Source organism: Thrips palmi, unplaced genomic scaffold (assembly GCF_012932325.1).
Source record: "Thrips palmi isolate BJ-2018 unplaced genomic scaffold, TpBJ-2018v1 HiC_scaffold_12, whole genome shotgun sequence".
Classification (NCBI taxonomy): domain Eukaryota; kingdom Metazoa; phylum Arthropoda; class Insecta; order Thysanoptera; family Thripidae; genus Thrips; species Thrips palmi.
In genome coordinates this window covers 6,504,336-6,525,181 of record NW_023144623.1, presented here as the reverse complement: position 1 = coordinate 6,525,181, position 20,846 = coordinate 6,504,336, and the positions used below count along the sequence as shown (strand labels likewise).

Below are 20,846 nucleotides of genomic sequence, written 5' to 3'. Positions count from 1 at the left end.
GCCTACCCGGACGGCCGGTCGAACCAGCCACCACCTTCACTTGTCACTCGCGGCGCCGCGAAGGCCGATTCCAAACCGAAGCGTCCTGTCTCTCTCGCGCACCCACACAGGATGGAAAAGCAAGAGAGAGAGGGGGGGAGAGAGAAGTCTCGGAATCAGTCTGCCGTGGGAGGCGGCGGCACTCCGAGCCACAGTCGCCGTGTCTCATGCTTATTTATCCCGCAAGGGGAGGGGGAGGCAGACACACACGCTTCCCCCCCCCCCTTCTCCTCCCCCCCTCTCTCTCTCCGCCTCGCTTTCCGGTAATCAAGTTTGACTTTTCTTGGGCGTGACGCGAGGCTACGCGACGTTACGCCCCCTGCTGCCACTAATGAGGACGCTTATACGCAGCTCGGTGCCGATACGGCGCGGCCCGCTTATTAGCAGACACAACACACACACACACACACAGTCAGACAGAAGAGGGACAGACAGACGGATACACAGAGCCCGGTTCCACCCCCTCCTTGCCGCCGCCCCGCTCCCCCACGCGTTCCCCATCACACCTCACGTGTTTTAAGTTTGGTCCCGCGGGCGCGCGCCCCGCGGCCCCGCGGCCGAAGGGCCTGTTTTCGCTTCATTTGAGGAGGGCGGTGAGGGGCGGCGCGCCGGGCAGTCAATAAAAGTGCCGAACGACGGCCGGACGGACGCACAGGAGGGGCGGGCGTGGCGGCGAGGCCGCGGGGCAGGCGGGCGGCACGGCGCGCAGCGAAAACGTGCATCGAGGTACACTGGAAAGTGGCGGCACAGAGGGAGAAGTGTTCCAAAAACCCGCGGAAACTCGAAAAATACGGAGGAGACACCAAAAAATTTCCGCAAGGTTTCGGATGGAAAGCCGAATCAAAGCGGCCGCGGAGTCGGTGGTGCTGGATGTCGGCCTCCTTCGCGTCGAGCGGCGTGCTGCAGCAGCTGGCCGATGCAAAGCCGCGCAAAGCCGCGGTGGACTTGGCGGACTTGGGGCGGAGCCAGGCAAAGCGGCCAGCCTTGCCCGGCCTTGCCGCCGCGGTACCGACCGACCGCACCCCCGCCACCACCCGGTACCAAAGCCACCGCGCCTCGAATCACGACCCATTTATTTTTCATACCGATATCTAGGGTGCGGCGCCGGCAGGGCCGCATCAAACATTCACGTTCACATTCGCGTCGCGCGTCGAGCGTCGCGCGGCGTCTCACGGGGAGGCAAGTGCAGCAGCGCGCATTATCAAACATTCAGATTCACAATCACTACCCCAGCGGTACACCTTGTCGCGAGGGGCGTCGTGCACCGAGTCACTTTGCTTCTGTGTGTGTGTGTGTGTGTGTGTGTGTGTGTGTGTGTGTGTGCGTGTGTGCCCTGCGGGTGTCCCGCGGGACCCACCGACCAGACAAAGGCAAGGAGGAGACGGACCTTGCGAGTGGGTAGGGGAGGGTGGGTGGCGACGGTGACCAAGGCAAGTACAGGAAGAGTAGGCAGTGTGGCAGAGCGTGTCCGGTGAAGTGAGAAAGTGAAAGGGAGGCGGGTTAAACGTGCCAGTAAAAAGTGAGAGGAAACGTGACAATCGTCGCGGAGAAAAATTCAAAGATTCGGTGAAAAAGGCAGGCGAGGAACTAGGGAATTGAGTTGGAGGGAGAGTAGGCAGGTTTGGAGTGAAGGTAGCCTGGAGCTGTCCAGCCAGCAGGGAGGGTGAAGGGACGACGCAGGGAGGCTGAAGGGAGGCCGAGGGAGGGCGCGGGGAGCGAGACCCGGGGGCACACGGCGAGCAGGGCAAGCCCAGGGCAAGCACGGCGCGCGGCAGGGACTTGGGAATATTATCGCAGACTGCACGACTGCGGCAGGACCGGGCCAACATCTTGGGATTTGCCCGAGAGGGCCGGGGGGCGGCACGGAAGAAAGGGAATGCAAAAAGAAAGGGAACAAAGCTAGGAGGGAGAGAGAGAGAGAGAAGGAGGAATGAAGAGGTTGAGGGTTATGTGCAGCGCCGCGACACGGCTAGACAGGGCGGTATAAAGGGGACCGCAGTGGACGCAGCACCGCGCAGCACGACGTCTTGTTTCGCGCCAAAAAAACCCTCTCTTTGCAGCGGAGGGCGACCTCGACCAGAAAGGCAGAAAAGGACCAGAACCAGGCGCCACTGCATGCAGAAGGTGACCGCTGTTGTGTCGAAGTATCATGTAGCCGCGGTCTCCCCACCAGAAGGGCAAATCTCTGTGCATGGGTGTTGGGGTTAACGTGCCGGCATGAACGATGACTGGCGATGGCGTTTCATCAATAGCACACACACACAGGCGCACATGAAGGGAGTGCAGTGCGGTGCATAGGGTGGGCGCCGGCCCAGCCAAGCGGGGAAGGGGTGCTTTGTTATATACGGCGTCGGCCCCCAGCGCTGCTAGCCCCACTGGCTCTGCTTGCTCCACTGGGCCGGGTTGGGGCGGCCTTGGGGGCGGCGGCAGCAGGAAGCCCTTCTGGCTGCGGTTCTACGCGATCAGCTGCACGGCCCCGCCCCGGCCGTGCAGCAGGCCGTGGGGCCGCTGGGCCGTTTCGCTTCTTTTCCGGCCAAACACTCCATTAAAGGGCAAAGGGTGACGGACTGCCGTAATGGCTCCCCCAAGGGCGAGTGCAGCATGCCGGCCCTGCACGGCTGGCCCCTCTGGCCGGCCCCATGTCTGGCCTCCGCGGCCGCCGCAAGGCACCCAGGAGGATTTCGCCGGGCCCCGCCCCGCCCCGGCCCGCATGCTCTGCTATTCCCTCAGAGCGGAAGCCCTGGATAATTATTCACATCGGCCGGCGCATCGGACGGACGCGCAGTGGGCCAGAAGACCGGCGGAGGCGGCAAAAACTCTAGACGCGGGTTGAGCTCCAGAGTCGCTAAACAGGACTCGAACCGAACGAGTGACCCCACCAATGAATTCCTCGTTCGGAGAGCAATCCATTGGTGGGGTCACAAGTTCGGTTCGAGTCCCATTTAGTAGCTCTAGAGCAGCGGTTCCCAACCTTGGGGTCGCGACCCCAAATGGGGTCGCGAAAAAATTTCAAGGGGTCGCGGCGAGGTGGCTGGGGTCGCCTGGGGTCGCGGTGGTTTCCCGGCTGGCCCACACGCCGAGCACTGGCTGCTTAAATGCCGCAAAGTTGATCAAAACGGTCACAAATGTGTGTAAAAGATCGTGTTTTGGGTCGACTTTAAGCATCCAGTGCTTCTGATCCGAGGCGGTAAATCACCCTCCCTCAACGGGCAATTGGTCTTTGGACCTTTCTTTTGCATGCCTTTGTTACGGAGTGCAATTATCTGACTCAGTTTGGAAGCAGTACTGCCGCAAAGTTGGTCTAAACAGTCACAAATGTCTGTAAAAAAATCGTGTTTTGGGCCGACTTTAAGCATCCACTGCGTCTGATCCGAGGCGGTAAATCGTCAGTCTCAACGGGTAATTGGTCTTTAGACCTTCCTTTAGCATGCCTTTGTTACGGAGTGCGATTATCTGCCTTAGTTTGGGAGCAGTTTTGCCGCAAAGTTGATCAAAACGGTCACAAATGTATGAAAAATCGTGTTTTGATCAATTTTTGTGGCAAAACTACCCCCAAAACTAAGGCAGATAATCGCACTCCGTAACAAAGGCATGCTAAAGGAAGGTCTAAAGACCAATTGCCCGTTGACGGAGGACGATTTACCGCCTCGGATCAGACGCAGAAAATGTTTAAAAGTCGGCCCAAAACACGATTTTTCAGACATTTGTGACCGTTTTGATCAACTTTGCGGCAATACTGCCCCCAAACTAAGGCAGATAATCGCACTCCGTAACAAAGGCATGCTAAAGGAGGGGTCGCGTGGGGTCGCGAAATTTTTCCTGGGGGTCGCGGAAAGTTTTGGCTACAAATTTGGGGTCGCGAACCGAAAAAGGTTGGGAACCGCTGCTCTAGAGCTCAAAACGCGTCCGGGATTTAGACCGTCTCCACTGGTCTTCTGGCCCACTGTCGGAAGGCGCAAGCACGGCGCAAGCAAAGGGTCCGCGGCCCGCAGAGCCAGCCTCCGCAGACTCGCCATTTTTTAAAGCGGGCGCCTTGTTCCTTGTTCCCTCTTTCGCCTTGGACACTTTCCAAATGACCCCGGGGACGACCAACGCGCTGATTAGCACTGAGCAGGGCCTCGTCGTCGTCGTCGCCGTCGTCGCCGTCCTCGCAGAGAGCACACTGCCTCCACCGCGCTTATGTCATCGAGTTCCAAACCCGAGGCTTGGCACACGTCCACCTGTCAATTCGGCCGATCAATCAATTAGTGAAAGCGACGGGGCCCCGACCAAGGCGGGCTCAGTAACTACTCCTCCGGAGATCCACTCATTTCCCTCGTTGATGCCGTGGTACTTCGCCTGATGAGCTTCCCTCCCCTCTCCCGGCTCGCCTCGGAGACCGACCAGCGCGCGGGGAGAAAATAGGCTTATTTATCTCAAGGTCCGAGAGATAAGCCCGGAGGGCGGCGGGCCGGCCGGTAGACTCATGGCCGGGCCCAGCGAATTATGGGCTATTGACGCCGGACCACTGGTGTGGAGGTGGCAAGGGGAGGGGGAGTGATAGGGCGGGTCGGCCACCTGTCCCCACCAAATTGAATAAATCCGGAAGGAGAGAGGCGACCCGTGTCGCGTGAATTAGAGATGGGGCGCGAGCGAGTACACGCATCAATCTGGGGCACAACGGGGCGAGGGGGAAAAGAGGGGGGTAAGGCTGGGACAGGAACAGGATCGGGCTAGATAGGGGTAAAGCCCGGTGAAGGGAACTGCCGACAAATACTAGCAAGTCCGTGTCGATTTGGACACTGAGCAGCACTGAGCAGGGCCCTCGTCGTCGTCGTCGCCGTCGTCGCTGTCCTCGCAGAGAGCAGACTGTCTCCGCCGAGCTTCCGTCATCGAGTTCCAAACCCGAGGCTTGGCACACGCCCACCTGTCAATTCGAACGAACAATCTTTTGGAAAAGTCAAGTCGAAACGTCTAAAACTAGGACTGCACTCGACCCGGATGACTCGGAAAATCCAGCGTGCTCGGCCCTGCACCTCCCCATCGAGCCCGACAAAGAGCATGGCCGACGTCTCACTCAAATATTGAACAAGGTGGGCAATGTGCGGCTGAGCGGACCGACCGGGCCACCAGAGGCCCTCGGCCAAACTAACCTCATCGGCTAATTTAGCTCTCATGAGGGCGGACGAGTGCAGGAGGGGCGGCTCTCAATGGAATACAATTAGGCATTGCAAGTGGGGTGCACAGCCTTGGCACGGCCGGCCGCCTCACCCTCCACCGGCATCTCCAAGATGGCTCGAGCCAAGCTGCCGCACCGCCACCACCTCGCAGGAAACGTGGAACATTCCACGCCACTGGCAGAGTTATTGGCCGAGAAAGAGATAGAGAAAGGGGGAGGGGAGCACGAAGACCCACCAGAGGAGGAGGGGGCGTTGTTTTCGCTGTGGGCTAAATAGTTGAACCTGCTTAAACTGCGCGGCGGCGCTCGGCCTGGGGCGCGGTGCGCGGCCGGGAGGTACCCAGCCTCTAAATGCCGCCTTCGCCCGCCCGGCCTGCTTCGCCACCTATACCGCCCCGGCCTTGGGCACGTGACCCCACTTCGGAATCGCCAAACTTGCTTACTGCACTCTCTTCCCGGAGCGTTGCCCTCCGGTGGCACTGCACGCCCCGCATGGCACAGCACAGCACCTTTCCATTGAAGCCATAATTATTGGGTCGTTTTACACCTGATTCTATAACAAAGTTTTGACAACAGTGAACAATCCAATAAGTCATGTTTGGTGCATTCGAATCCTCCCGCCCGGCAGGGCTGGGGATGATGGACGGTAGTGCTGCGCGGCATCAGCGTGTTTGTTGCTTCCAAATAATCCCCCGGCCGCAGCGACGCCGCCGTTTCACAGCCGATTTGGCGTCGGCGGGCCGCGAGGCCCGCGAGGCTCGACGGCACACTGCACAGCCCGCCTGTCTGTCTGTCTCTCTCTCTCTCTCGTGGGCTGCGAGGGGCGTGCGAGAGAGACGGCACGACGAACACCACTGTTCACCCCGCTGTGCAGCACAGCAGCACGGCGCGACAGATAGCGACGCAGCCTTTGCAAATAACAACCAAAGCCGAGTCAATGTTTCGTGAGTAATACGACCCCACCTTTAATGACGCCAAGGGGCCGGGGCTTAAAAAAAAAAGGGGGAATATAAATAAATGAGAAAAAAAGAGGTCGCACGCGCGCCAACGCCACCGCTTGCCAAAACTGGAGGAATATTTTTAATCCTCCCCCGGGGGGGGGAACGGGGTGGGTGTCTCGGGGGCGGCGACCGGGCAGGGTGTCTGGACCGGCAGACAGACCATTAGACACAAAGACAGGCGGACGTTTTTAAACACAGCAAGATAATGCAATGGGGAATGATCCCGGCACCTCGAAGTCCCCGCACAGAGGTGCGCGTTGGCTGCCTCTCATAATTGTTGGCGTGGCGGGGTGGCGGGGCGTGGTGGGGCGGGGCGTGGCGGGGCGTGGTGGGGCGTGCAGTGGCGGAGTGGGGCGCGACGCTCGGACGGCTCGGGACAAATTAGTGTGCAGAAGAGGGGATAAAGATTACGGCGAGACCTTTGTAATTAACATGCAGGAGGCGGCGGCGGCGCGGGCCACGACGCGAACCCTCTCATCTTGAAAACGGCGGAAAGGGGGAGGGAGGAGGGGGAGGCGGTACACAGGAAGGAAGCCGCACACACGTAAGTGAGGGAGACGGGAGAGGCGGCGGCGAGGCAAATCGCGGCGGGCCCCGGGTTCGAATCCCTGCCGCCTCCCCACCGCACCGCGCGCGTCTCTCCTGTCTCAGCTCTGCCGCTCTGCCCGGCTGCCACCACACCTCATCAACCCCCGACGCTACCACACACACACACACACACACACACACACACACACAATAAAACTAACACCCTCTCACGATCAGGGGCAAGCAGGACAATAAGAAAGGAGAGCCGATGGAAAATATTTGGCGGTGCGGGTGATACACAGCGTGGCGCACAAAAACCACACACACACACACACTCACACACACACACAGTGGCCGGGGCGGGGATGATCGCGGAGGGTAAGCTGCGTACCTCCTTCCACGCCAATACACTCTCGCTGCCCTTTACTGCTCATAAAACTGGGGAAATATTGCCGCCTTCCTTCCGCGGGGCACACGCAGCCAGCCACGCAGCCAGCCACCCTCCCCCGCCAGGCAGGCAGGCAGCCAGGCGTCAGCACAAAACAAGGCTGCGGATCGCATGCGAATTGCGGCAAAGACAGCGGCGAAAGCGCTGCTGCTGCGGGTCCCGCGGCCCAAGCACGCAGCGCGGAGCGGCGAGGAGCACGAGCCTGTTCCAAGCTGTTGGTGTTTTTGCCTCGCTGCGGGGCGGCGGCCGGGCGGCCTGGCGGGGTAATCCGGCATTCGAGCCGTCAGCCCTAGGCCTGGAGGGGGAGGGGGCGGGGGCCGCCCGCACCGAGACGGACCGAGTCAACGAGCGCCAAAATGTAACGCACCGACTGGCACGGCCAGACACCCAGCGACCCTTACTTTTGTCAATGAGTACCAGGGGGTGCGTTTTCACGGATCAGCGCGGTGAGGGTAGTTCTAAGGAAATTACCCTTTTTTATCGACTCTCAAATACTGGAAATGAATTTCAGCAATTTTCTTCACCTGCCGCCGGACCCTTATTCCAACATCGTATCCCCGGTGCCGGACTCGCCTCATAGGGGTCGTTCGATCAACACGTTTCACGGCAGCAACGCACAGCGCTGCCCTGTCGGGTTTTATAAGCCTCCCCCCTCTCTCTCTCTCTCTCTCTCTCTCTCTCTCTCTCTTGCTCCCCTCGGGGCGCAGCGGAACCACCGCGCGGCGAGACGAGGGCCCAAAGCCAAGCGAGTCGGGGTGTAAAACTCGAGCATACACGACCTGCCGAGTGGGGCGGATGAAGACATCAGCGAGTGTGTTACGGCCGCCCCGCCTCACCCCGCCCCGCCCCACCCCGCCCCACCTGTCCTTCCATCCCTGTGTCCACGGCCGCGGCATACATATCGGGGAGGCTGCCTGAGGGTGCGCTGCTACACCGTCCGCGAAACACACCTCGCGGTGTCTCTCACACACACACAGACACACACACATACACACGAACGGACACTTTCTCCGGCCTCTCACTCGCACGATAGCCATCGCAGGCACGCTTTACACGTTGCAAGTCCCTTCCGGCCACGTGGTCCACGTGCGCGCATACGAAGCATGGCGACGTGCAGGGCCCACCGCGGTCCCTGCGGGGCCCGCCCGTCCGTCCGTCTGTCTCTCTGTCCGTCTGTCAGTGTGTCTGTTCGTCTGCAGGGCTGCAGCGCGGCGCGGCGCCGGAGATGAGGGATAACGCCGAAAATAACCCGGACGCGCCGACACCACCATTCCTTGCGAACGTCGCCCCTAATCAGCGCACGCATATTTTCAATGCAGCGCTCTCTCTCTCTCTCTCTCTCTCTCTCTCTCTCTCTCTCTCTCTCTCTCTCTCACACACACACACACACGCAGAAAGAGAGTGAGAGAGAGAGAGAGGGAGAGAGAGAGACGAACGAGGCGCCTGCGAAGAGGCGTATGGGCAGGCCCGCAACACGTCCGTGCGTTGCATGGCGGCCTACCCCACGTATGGCAGGCGTTCCACGGCCTGGAAGAGGAGGGGGTTGGGGGGGGGGGCTGATTGGCGCGGCCGGCCAGCGACCCCCCCGGGGGAGCTTCGGAAAAAGGAAAGGGGTGGGGTGGCGTCGGGTTTCCAGTGGCGGCCACATGGGGGTAGCTGTGCTAACACGGTTTGGTGACCGCACGGGGGCCGCTCGGCTGGCTCAAAGGGGGACGGCAAAAGACCCGCGCCGCGGGGCGACTTCTTAAAACCCGAGCGGCCGAAAGGGAGGGGGGAGGGGCGAGGGGAGGGACCCCTGCATCCTGCACTGCACGCGCGCGGACGCCACAATTAGGGGATTGACTTGGCCGCGGCCCCTCTGGCCAAACAGCGCCGCGCCCGATTAAAGTCGACGGGAGGCGACACGGGAGAGAGGGAGAGAGAAGGAGAGAGGGTGAGGGACGAGCGCCAAACAACGACACTCCTGAAGTTGCAGGCAGCTTCATTAACGGGGTTGCCCCGCCCCGCCCCGCCCCCAGCGGGGGCCCTCCTCCACTGTGTGCCTTCCTTCACCCCGCTGCAATCACCAAGGACAACACTGCCCCCTTTCTTGCGCTCCTCGCCCCCAGATTTCGCCAGCATTCCCGCACCGGCAAACAGCGCGCGTCCCCGAAAAAAACGCTGCCGCTCCTCCACGACACCGTCGCGACGCCCTGGACGTGTGTGTGTGTGTGTGTGTGTGGTGTGTGTGTGTGTGTAGGTAATCCGGGCGCGTTGCAGTTGTTCTTACGTACCCGAGACCAGTTCGCGCAGTGGTCGCGTCTGCTTGGCACCGTCTGTGTGTGTGTGTGTGTGTGTGTGTGTGTGTGTGTTTGTGTGAGCGCCTCGCTTGCTCCGGCCAGAGCACGACGCAGCAGCAGCAGCGCTCCCCTTCCCGGAATTCCCCGTCCCAAGGAAACGCAATGTGCGCGATCGCTCCTCCACAGCCCCTCCCCCCCTCCCCCTCCTCGAGCCGTGTGTCCCTTCGACGCATTCCGCCCTAACGAGTTGGCACGGCCACCAAACAAGGCCGTCCACTGGCGACTTCGTCTTGAGGACACACACACACACACACACACACACACAAATGGCGCGAAACCGAAACGACGGCGCGACGCTGTGGCAAAACATTGACGTTTCGCATTGCACGCTGCAGAGAGGCACGGAGAGAAAGAGCAGCGTATGTGTGTCTCTGGCCGTGCGCGTTTGCATAGCGCTGTGTGTGTGTGTTCGTGTGTGTGAGTGAGCGTGAAAAGTTCGCACAGGAAACGTGCGTAGGAAATAGTAAATAGACACGGCGTTTCCCTGGCGGGGCCCCTGGCGGGGCGGGGCCCGGAGGCGGCGGCGCGGCGGGGGTCCCGGAAGTTCCGCGGGCGGCAGAGGGAGGGGACGGGGCGAGCCTGCGTATAACTCTCGGCGGACACACCGCGGCAGCGGCTCAAAGCAACCTCGCCGCCGCGCCGCTGCCTCGCCGCTCGGCCCTTCGGCGTGCAGTAATGCAGTAAGCTGCAGCGAGGTACGGCCGTCCCAACAACATCTCGCAGCTCGTGCAGCCCAGCGCTACCGGGCGCTGCTGCTGCTGGGCTAGCCCGGCTCGGCCTTGCTCGGCCCGGCACGGCACGGCTCAGCTCAGCTCGGCTCGGGCCGGCTCGGCCCCGCCCACCGCAGCCGCGCAGATATGGCAGGAATCCGAAGCGTCCGGCTTGCGAGACGCTTGGGCTTGAGCCGTCCCCGTCTCGTCTCGGCCAATCGGCCGACGGGCGCGTCTCCGCGGCCATCACCGACCGCCAGGCCCCGGGAGCAGCCCCGCCGAAGGCAGGCCGCATTCCGCGCGCACACTGTACGGCCCCCGAGAAAAACAAAAGCCGATTCCCCCTCCCCTCCTCCTTTCGCACGCGTACGCCGTGATGCTCCCGCTGCTTAGATCCGACTGACTAATTCCCGTGCGCAGCGGCCCGCTGAGAGAGAGAGAGAGAGAGAGAGAGAGAGAGAGAGAGAGAGACGATGCTGTCCGGAGTCGGCCCGACTCGACTCAGCGAGATGGTATCATCCAACGCTTGGCCACATCCACACAATCCAATCTGCCCCCCCCCTCTTCCTCCAATCCCGGCCAGTCCCGCCTAATGCCGCGACGCACCCCCCCCCCAGTAACCTTCACTATAATCCCACGGTAGGCCTGGGCAAAATGGGGGCCCAGCGCAGTCACTTGGAACATTTCAATACGATCGGCGTGTCGCGCTCACGCACCGGAAACAGTGCGAAATCTCGCCGACAGCGATCGGAGCACGAAACGAACCTGACATGTCTCGCCTCGTCAAGAAAAAAACCACACCACTCGAAAACGCGGCCAACGCTCTTCGCAGAAACTGCACATTTTCATTTAATAAACAAGAAAAAATTGTGTGAAAAAAACATCAGAGCGGAAGGCTTGTTGCACCAGGTGCTCTAGTGTTACAACAAAAACGAAACACACTTGAGACAGTCTGCGAGTGTGTGTGTGTGTGTGTGTGTGTGTTAGATAGAGAGAGAGAGGAAGGAGAAGATGATGATAAAGAAGAAGGAGCCAGGGCGGAGAGGCGACGGCGGAGACACATTCACACACGTGGTCCGCCAGCAACGCCGGAGCCATGAACAAATCCCTCGGATAAGAACAACATCGTTCCCCTCTTGCCCTCCCCCGCCCCCGCCTCTGTGTGTGTGTGTGTGTGTGTGTGTGTGTGTGTGTGTGTGAGGGCAGTGTGTGAGTGCGCTGTCCGCCGCGGCGGACTGGGTCCTGGGATTATCCAGATAAGGTTAACGGTGGCGAACGAGCCATGCAAATGCCCCAATTGCAATAAAAGCTAAGGACGGTCCGGGACGACGACGACGGCCCCGGGACGACGGCCCCGGGACGGTCCCCAGAAGAAAGCCTTGTCGCCATCTTGTTATCTCCGGCGGCGGGCAACGCGTAAGTCGGAAGTGCTCCCCTTCGCACTGCGGCGCGGCCGAGGGCGCGGCCAGGATCGCGCCGTCCGTCCCGCTAGACGACCACGTCCCCGCAGACGGCGCGCGAATTCACTACGCGGCCGCGCCACTGCAGGACCGTGTTGTTGTTGTTTCTTTCGATGTTGTTGATGTTTGGCGCGACGCCGCCGCCCGGCCCATAACGAGCAGGGCGCCGCCCGAACTAATGCACTTTGCACGCACGCACACAGTGACACACACACACACAGACACACAGAAAGATAGACACACAGACTGGTCCAGGAGCGAAAGGACGTAATGCATGATTATCGCGAAAAGAATGCCAGTGGAAAGGCGTCAAACGCGCCAGGCGCCAGAGATTACTCCTTGCTGGCACATACTGGCGCCTGCGTTCTCTCTCTCTCTCTCTCTCTCTCTCTCTCTCTCTCTCTCTCTCTCTCTCTCTCTCTTTTCGCCTCGCGAGACGTTTGCAGTAAAGGCGGACTGACTACGTGCCGGCAATCCACCATCGCTCTCCGGGCGCCTTGCCTTGGAAACATATTGGAATATATACGCGTCAGAAAAAAACAACTTATTTTCCTGTTGCTCTTTTTTTGTTCTTGTTGCTAATCCTTCTTTTACTTGACGACGCTGCACGGCGCCGTGTTATGGACTTCGCACCTGGTTGCAAGATTAACTGAATGTGTGTTCTGCCAAGTAGTCTCACCTTGTATGTCGACCCCCTCCCCGCCACGCTGCTGTGGTATGCATGCACATTTCCCACTTTTTTCGTGCCCTTCGTTCCCCTCCCCCTCATTTTTTAAAAGGTTTAAAAACGTCTCTGTTATTCCTAGTTTTCCTCGTCCTCCTTTTTTCACCCCGCCTTGTCTTTCCCCCGTTACGTATCTACGAAAACACATCACCGTCATCAGCCGCGCGAGTCACACGGTCGAGTTTCGGCGGTACCGTTTCGTCTCTCTGTCCCTTTCTCACCCAATGGTGGTGGGGCAGAGTGTGGGGGTGCGAGAGAGCCACACTCTTTTTGGAACCGCTCGGCTTACTGTCCCACTGCTGTAAAAGCGTGACGGCCGCGGGCACTCAGTTGCAATCCGAGTCGACGGGCGGGGCGGGGCACCCCCAAAGGGGTTGACTCGGTGACTCAGTGAAGAATTAAGGAAAGTGAAAGTGAAAGTTGAGAGGGAGGGAAGGGCGGTTGACGAAGGCTTCAGACCTAATGACAGTTTGCTTTTCCTTCTTAATTCCATTTCCGCCCCCCTACTTATACTGCCAACTAACGGGGGAAGTGCGCGGGTGGTTGTTGTTGTTGATCTTGTTGTCCGGCCGTGGCCTCCGGGCGAGGCGGGCAAACACCGAACCGAAGCGCGGAGAATAAAAGCAAGACGACGGGAAAGAAAGAGTACACACCGAGATTGCACTAACTCGGACGGACACCCTTCAACTCGGGTCTTCTTCATTAGCAAACAAAAGCGCGGTCAAGCGGCGGCAGACGCCTTCTCGGGTGAAGCCGTAATGACCAGACAGACAGACAGACACGCACACACACACGCACACACACAGAGCACATTCCTGCAGTGCGCCGCTGGGCCCACTATGTCACCGCTCCTGAGAGGTGCAGAGTGTACGACCCGCAGCAGTGTCCCAGCTGGCCACACCGTCAAGACAGGTGGGCTCCCTTTAGTACAGCGTACACTGCAGCGTGGTGCAGCAGAGTAAACAATAAGAAAAACAAAAACGGTTTTACCGCAAAGTCGGCGCCGCTTGCGACGACAATGCCCGTCGTCAGCCTCCACCACACTGCCGCATCCCCGGCGCCGCTCACCTGGAACAGACCAGAACCGTTCGTTACACGGTGCACTCGGTGCGCGCCGAGCGGTATTGGGCCACCCCTTCCCTGAGAGTGCTTCGCTCTGTCTCTCTCGCACCCATACGGGGCGCCCCGTGAGTGCGAGAGAGAGAGACTCTCGGAATCACAGTGTGCTGACCGCGCCGCCGCGGAGGTTAAAGGCGATGGACCGAGCCAGCAGCAGGCTTAAAGGTACCATCCGTGAAAAAGGGAAGCATAACGCACCGCATCACTGGCAGAAAAAAAAGGACGAAAAAAAAAGATACGGAACGTCTGGTCAATACGGGGACTGCCCGTGCCCCGCCGACTACACGGAGATTCCGTACGTGTTTTCCGTACCCAGTGACGAAAGAAGAAGAAGAAGAAGAAGAAGAAGAAGAAGAAGAAGAAGAAGAAGAAGAAGAAGAAGAAGAAGAAGAAGAAGAAGAAGAAGAAAGGTTGACGCGTCCTATCGCGAACGCCACCAAGTAAGCTGCTGTGCGCGAACACACTGCTTCACTAACACACGTGCTCCATTCATACAGCAGTATAGAGACGCATCAGAGTACGGGTCGCATCACACAGACAGACAGACAGACAGACAAACAGACAGACGAACGGACGGCATAAACGGTCCCCTGGTTCGTATGGATCGACTACACACAAGAGTTCGTGCGCTTGCAAAACAAATTCCGACGGATTTGCTGGCAGGACACTACCCCGAAATGACGTGCTGCTGTCGGCACCACTCACACACACACACACACACACACACACACACACACACACACACACACACACACACACACACAGAGGCAGACAGAGCGGCCGAAAGCCTCACAGCAAACACGATCCGCACAACGCATAGCAAATTTCATAGACGCGCAGTCAGTGTCAGGGTAGACGCGCAGTCAGTGTCGGGGTAGACGCGCAGTCAGTGTCGGGGTAGGGGTGCCCGACTCGGTGCCCGGCGAGCCATTATTACATGGCATTGAAAAACATTACATCAGCACGCGCGGACAGGACAGGGACTAGGGCTAGGACGCGCCCTCACACACACACACATCGCCATTGGGGCGAAAAGAGACACGCAAACAATGCAGCCGTGCTCTATATAAATTTGTAAATGTGTGTGTGTGTGTGCGCGCGCGTGCACGCACGGATAAATGTCCATGCGCGCTTTCCAGCCGAGTGTGTGTGTGTGTGTGAGCCTGCATACCGCTATGTTTGCGCCTCCACTTGCCACCTCCACTGCGTCGTCCGCGCGCCGGTCAGTACGTACACGCCCAGCGACGCCCAGCGAGCGCCACGCCCAGGCCTTCTTTTGCATAATAATTCCGGCTACCGCCGCACTCACACATTCACACATTCGCTCGTGCACACACACACACGCACACCCACAAACACACACAGAGGTGAACACAAACCGACCCCAGGACATCGGCGCGCGCGCGCGCACACACACAGACATACAGAGGCCAGTAAAGTAAGTACCTCTTATTCCACTGCATTGCACACACACACACACACACACACACACACACACACACACACACACACACACACACACACACACACACACACACACACACACACACACCAGAAGGCCCTGCAGGTGCAGCGACCCCCTTGCTTCCACACACAGTGTGGCATCGGAAAACGCAAGACAGTAACACTCCTACTGTGGCAGTGCTGAAGAATGCACTCTCTCTCTCACAAAACACAGGCCGCTCCTACACTGCACCGCGCGCCACACATGACCGCCATTTTCGACTAGCGCCAAACATTTTATCCCATGGAGTGGCACTGAAATGGGGGAGGGAGAGGAGGGGAAGAGGGGAGGCGGAGAGGTGGAAAAGAGGGGGGAGAGGGGGAACGCGTCATCGCTCACAAAACTTCCCCAATAATGACAAAGTATGACGCAGTGCAGCAAGGAGAAAGTGCAGCGGAAAGTCGATGGAAGGGACGCGACGACGAAGACGACGAAGAACGAGAAGAAGAAGGAGGAGAAGAAAGCGAGAGGCAAACTTAATTGCAGCGGGCATTACGTGAGGGTGGGACCCCTCCCTGCAGCCCTTCGCCGCGCCGCCCCGCGCTGCAGACTCGCCGCTACGCTGCTAATCGTCAACAAAACAGCGTCGCATCGCACCGCCATTGGCCGCCATTAGCAAACAAATTCAATCGCCTTCGTTTTCGACGCGCCCCTGTCGTCCCTGTCGGCGGCGCCTTGCCTCGGCCAATCAAATCTGCGACTACCCCCCCCCCCTCTCCTCAGACGAGCGAGGGAATAAAAACAACAACATTCGCGAGGTCCCGCCGGGCAGCTGTTCGGCAGGAAGGAAGGAACGGAAGGCGCGATATACAGCACAGAAAAAAAACAACAACAAAAAAGATTCGTCCTCCAAAATCGCTTTGCTCTCAGCGACACAACACACGCGTGCTGCGACGAGCCGGCAAGGCGGCGGCTGTTGAAAATGCTGCGATACGAATCTGTGCAGCCCGGCGGGCAGGCAGCAAGGCAAGACCGGCATCCATCCAGGCGTCCGTCCAGGCGCCCGCCCCGTCCCGCCCCGCCCCGCACGCGCAACCGGGCCTCTCTAGACGCGCACCCTCCGACCGCCCCCACATTGGGCCAGCGTCGGAGGGGGAGAGAGAGAGAGAGAGGAGAGAGGGAGTGAGAGAGAGAGAGAGAGGCGTTCGCAGCAGTCGACACGACATGGTATCGGCCTGCCCAATCGCGCGACTCTCGCACAGTGTACCCGCCGCCGGAGTGTAGTGTACCGACCGGGCCGCCGGGCCGCAGCGTACCGCGCTTCTGGGCCGGAGTGTACCGAGAGCAGCGCGAGGCCCCGGTGCGTGACTTATTCACGAAATAACACAACGGGTTCCTCGGCGTCGCTTCTCTCCCCATCTCTCTCCCTCTCTCTCGCTCTTTCCCGTAAGCGGCCCCCGGCTCGGCCAAGTTCCACGCGATGTCTGTGCACACTCCCAGTGGGGCGATCATGGAACTGAAAAAGCAGCGACAAAGTGCGGTCCACATTTTTAAGAATGAGGTGTTTTCAATTTTCAATTACGACTCTCTCGCTCTCTGTTTCTCTCTATCGCGGAAGGCCGCTCTCGGCCACACGGAACGCCCGGCAGGGTAGGCACCCGTCAAACACGCCTGCCCGGCGGGACGGCCTACCCAGACGGGGGCTCGCCTGCCCAGCGTCACCCAGTCACTCTCAGACAGACAGACAGACCAAATCAAACGTCGTGAGCGCCCCCACACGTCAAATGGACACAGCTCCATAGTACGAGTCCACCACCAACACACACTCTCACACACACTGGCATCATCGATTTTATGACGAAAGTTTAGGGAAAACCACAGAGCGTCACTCTCTCCACACTCGTCCGGGCAGCCAATCACAGCGCTGATTGTTGATTGCCCTCTCCGCCCCACTTCGGCGCAGGGGACGCAGGGTGACACGGAGTGACACGGAGTGAGTGCACGGACGGAGCAAGGGAGGGACGCACCGAATTACCCTCCAATCAAAGGCCGAGCGCACTCCGCCACTACCAATCCAACCAACAACAAAAGAAAAAGAACAACAAAAACAAGTTTCCGAATCGCGGCCGTACGTCTGCCCAAAAGGCCGCCGCCGGGGCAGGTGCGGGCGGGGCGAGGCGGGGCGAGGCGGGGCGGGGTGGGGCGGGGACAGCAGCGCAGGGACCGTGCAGAGACACGCATTCATCACCGCGAAAGAAAGAATCGGCCGCTAATAAACAGTGTGTGTGTGTGTGTGTGTGTGTGTGTGTGTGTGTGTGTCCCCGCCACGCCCCGGGACCTAGTCGCGATAAATACTCGCCTGTCACGGCGGCGGCGGCGCGGCCCCCTCGGGTCCCCGTGGGTCCCCGTGCGGGTCCCCGTTGGTTGGTCGCTGCCGCGCCGCCCGCTTCTCTAGCCAGCCGCGGCTAGCGGCCCTGATTATTTCATCCTTCTGAGAACCGCCGAGCCGAGAGAGAGAGAGAGAGAGAGAGAGAGAGAGAGAGAGAGAGAGAGAGAGAGAGAGAGAGAGAGAGACATTCGAACGATATCGCACAATCGGCCGGCGAGAGGGCGAGAGCTCTTAACGAGACCCACAGTGGCGCGGCGGCGCGCTGTCCACGCGAACCGGTGTGCCGACCGGCCGACTGGGCCTCATTCTCTCTCTCTCTCTCACACCGTGGGGCGTCCCGTGGGGGTGCGAGAGAGACAGGGCGACGACAGCGCTCGTTCGGACTGCTCCTCGCTGCCCACGCCGGCCTGGCCGGACTTCCCCGGGGACGGCGACTCGTCAAAAGGCTTCGACACGACACGACGGGCACGCCAATGTAAAAAAACACGCCAATGCACCAGCAAAAAAAATCACCCCTTATCACCAGACTGGCAGTCAGTCAGTCACTCACACACAGAGGTCGCCTTAATCCCCAAGTTTGCTCTGCGGCCGATCGAGTGGCTGTGACGCCATTGTGTCCTGCCGTCGCGCTCGCCCCGCCCCGCCCCCGGCCGCAACGTTTTGTTAAAAGATTCAGCGCGCGGCGCCGTGCCGTGCCGTGCCTCGCCGTGCGCGGCGCACGCGGCCCTGGCAGCACAATGGGCCTTCTGAGTTATGGAACCTAATTACGGAATTCGGAGGGACAACACTGACGCTGTAAGTAAGAGGCCCGCTGCTTGTCCATTATTGCCCGTGCCGGCCTCACTCCTATTCGCCTCCCCGTCGTCTCGTCACCGCCCTACTCCTCGTCGCGCAGACTCAGAGCCGTCGCTCTCTCGCCCCAAAACGGGACGCCCCGTGAGTGCGAGAGAGACAGAGCGGCGACTCGGTGGCACCATGCTACAGACGCCAGGTGGGGCAGCCGCCCGCGCCAAGCGCGGCAGGGACTGCTTAGATCGTCACTGCATTTCGATCGCGTCAACGAGAGACGCGATGAAGCACAAGGGAATGCCGAGGACACTCCACAGCGTTCGCGTCGGGGCCCCGCCGGCGAGCTTGTCCGAGAGGGGCCCTGCAGCAGCGCCAGCAAAACAACAACAACAACAAGAGCGCATCGTCGTCCCAATCGACTTGTTTCTTCTCGGCGCGTTTTAATCCGGTGGCGCTGCGCTGCGCGGCCTGGCATGGCGTGGCCGGCACCACCAGCAGAGAGGGCCTGACTGACTAATGGCCGGGTCGTCGCAGCGAGCCACTCAGACACGCCGCGGAGAGCCTCCAAAAATTGGAGAGAGAGAGAGAGACGGACAAAAGAAAGAGAGACAGTGGACACCAGAGAGCAGGGGTCCCCGAACAATAAGGCATCGGACGAGATCAGGTGACGCCATGGGGCTCATTAGCACCCTGCTTTACACAGTCTCTCTCTCTCTCTCTCTCTCTCTCTCTCTCTCTCTCTCTCTCTCTCTCTCTCTCTCTCATAATGCCCCGCGCGATCATAAACAAACAGGGAGATTTTTGTTCCGACTAAGTACACCGCGGCGACGGACACAAGCTTGTGACACCTCGCGGGTGCACTGGAGGTATTTCTGTTCCACATTCTCAGTCTTACCGCACCCGCAACGCCACACTCCATCGGGAAGCTCCGGACAACGCTCTCGGGTACCAACCTGGAAAACGAAAAGAAACGACCAAAATTAAACATGAATCACTAAAACCGTTGAATACCCCTCACGAGTCGCACGCGCATTGATCCCCACATTTCAATTCCTCCCTTCCTCCAGGCCGCGGCAAGGGCGCTCCTCCCCCAACGCCCTGTCGCCCTGTCGCGTGCATTTCCTCTCTCCCATCGGCAGCGTGGCAGCGCGGCACGCCGCCTCGAGAAAAGAGGATTCCAAATTTCGGCACGCCCCTCTCTCTCTTTATTTTTTCCCCTCCACTCCAAGATTTGCTGCAGATGGGAGTCATTACGACGCTGTCCACACAATCATCCCGGGCACCTCTCAAAACGACCGCCGCACCCACACAAACACCCACGCAAAAACACACACACACACACACACACTTGGGCCATTTTTACGTTGTCGAGGGAAATTAATTAGAGGCCGCTTTGGCAGACTCCTCGGGCAGGTCCAACAGCAGCATAGCAAGCAAGCCCAAGGCAGCAGGCTTACCAACTTCACCCCCAAAAACTTCTCTTCCTCTTTCTCTTCCTTTTTTCCCTTCCTGCTTGCTTTGCGCCTTTAGCCCACTCCCCGCTGCCAATTCTTGCCGCACTTTCACTCGCGAGGTTCACACTGGCAAGGGGGCATAACGCCGTTTTACCGCCCGGCAGGCCGCGGCAGGCCGTTACACCAATTCATTATTTTCCCCAAATTAATTATGGCATTACGGCCGCATAATCACACGACACTCGCAATCTCCGCGGGGGGAGAAAAAAAAACCACGACGTAATGGCGGAAAACTGCCGGAAAACGGGAAGAAAATAGCGAAATGAGGGAAAATCGGAGGCTCGGTGTGAGCGCTTCGCAGCGCTTCGCCGCCTCGGCCGCCCGCCTGGGCTTCTCTCTCCGCGCCTCACCGCGTCGATTGCCTCCACAAAAATCCACAGCAGGCGGCGGCAGAGGTTGCCACCTGGCTGCATTAGCATACTGTATAGGGTTGCCGCCTCGCCGCCGCGTTGTCGCGCCTTGGCACTGCTTGGCACACGGCGCGCTGGACGACGGCCAACGAGTGCTCCAGCCGAGGCTCCAGCCGAGGCTCCAGCGCGGCCATACTGTCCAGGCAGCCCCTTCGCCGCCCTGCACCACGATTAAGTCTTGGGCCGCGGCATCACAACTCGCAAGGAGGAGGAGGAGGAGGAAGAACGAGAAGAAGAAGAAGAAGAAGAAGAAGAAGAAGAAGAAGAAGAAGAAGAAGAAGAAGAAGAAGAAGAAGAAGAAGAAGAAGGGGAGCGGATGGTCGTTGTGATAACCCGACCTCCCGGGCCATCCATCAGCAGCGCGTCTGTTTGACCCGGACGGACGGTAGAGCGCACCTCTCGCCTCGTGGCGCGCCTCGCCCGCCCCTGGCCCGTCGCTGGAGCGCTCGTCAGCTGCGGCAGTAGCAGCGGTAGCAGCAGCAGCCAGCGACAGGTGGGGCGACACCATTAATTAGGAACCTTCCCGGCCCGGCCTCCTTCTTATGCATATGAAACTAATTAACCATCCGTCCTCCCCCCCCCCCTCCAGAGGCGACGTGACCAATAACAGCGGGCGCAAAAGTTCCGATAAATTCCGCGCGCCGTTCCCAGTGTGCTCGCGACGGACCGTATTACTATAGAGCGCCGCGACGGGAAAAAATGGAGAAAAAGAAGAAGAAAAAGAGGAAAATCCTTATTGAAGCCGGAAGGCGTGGGCGGTTGACGAGGAGATTC

General features: G+C 59.6%; 1 protein-coding gene across 1 annotated transcript in view; it reads right to left on the bottom strand.

Moving 5' to 3' along the window:
* Positions 1 to 20,846, bottom strand: part of LOC117640495 — a 106,217-nt gene that overhangs the window by 46,953 nt on the left and 38,418 nt on the right. The gene's annotated exons all lie outside the window — the stretch shown is intronic.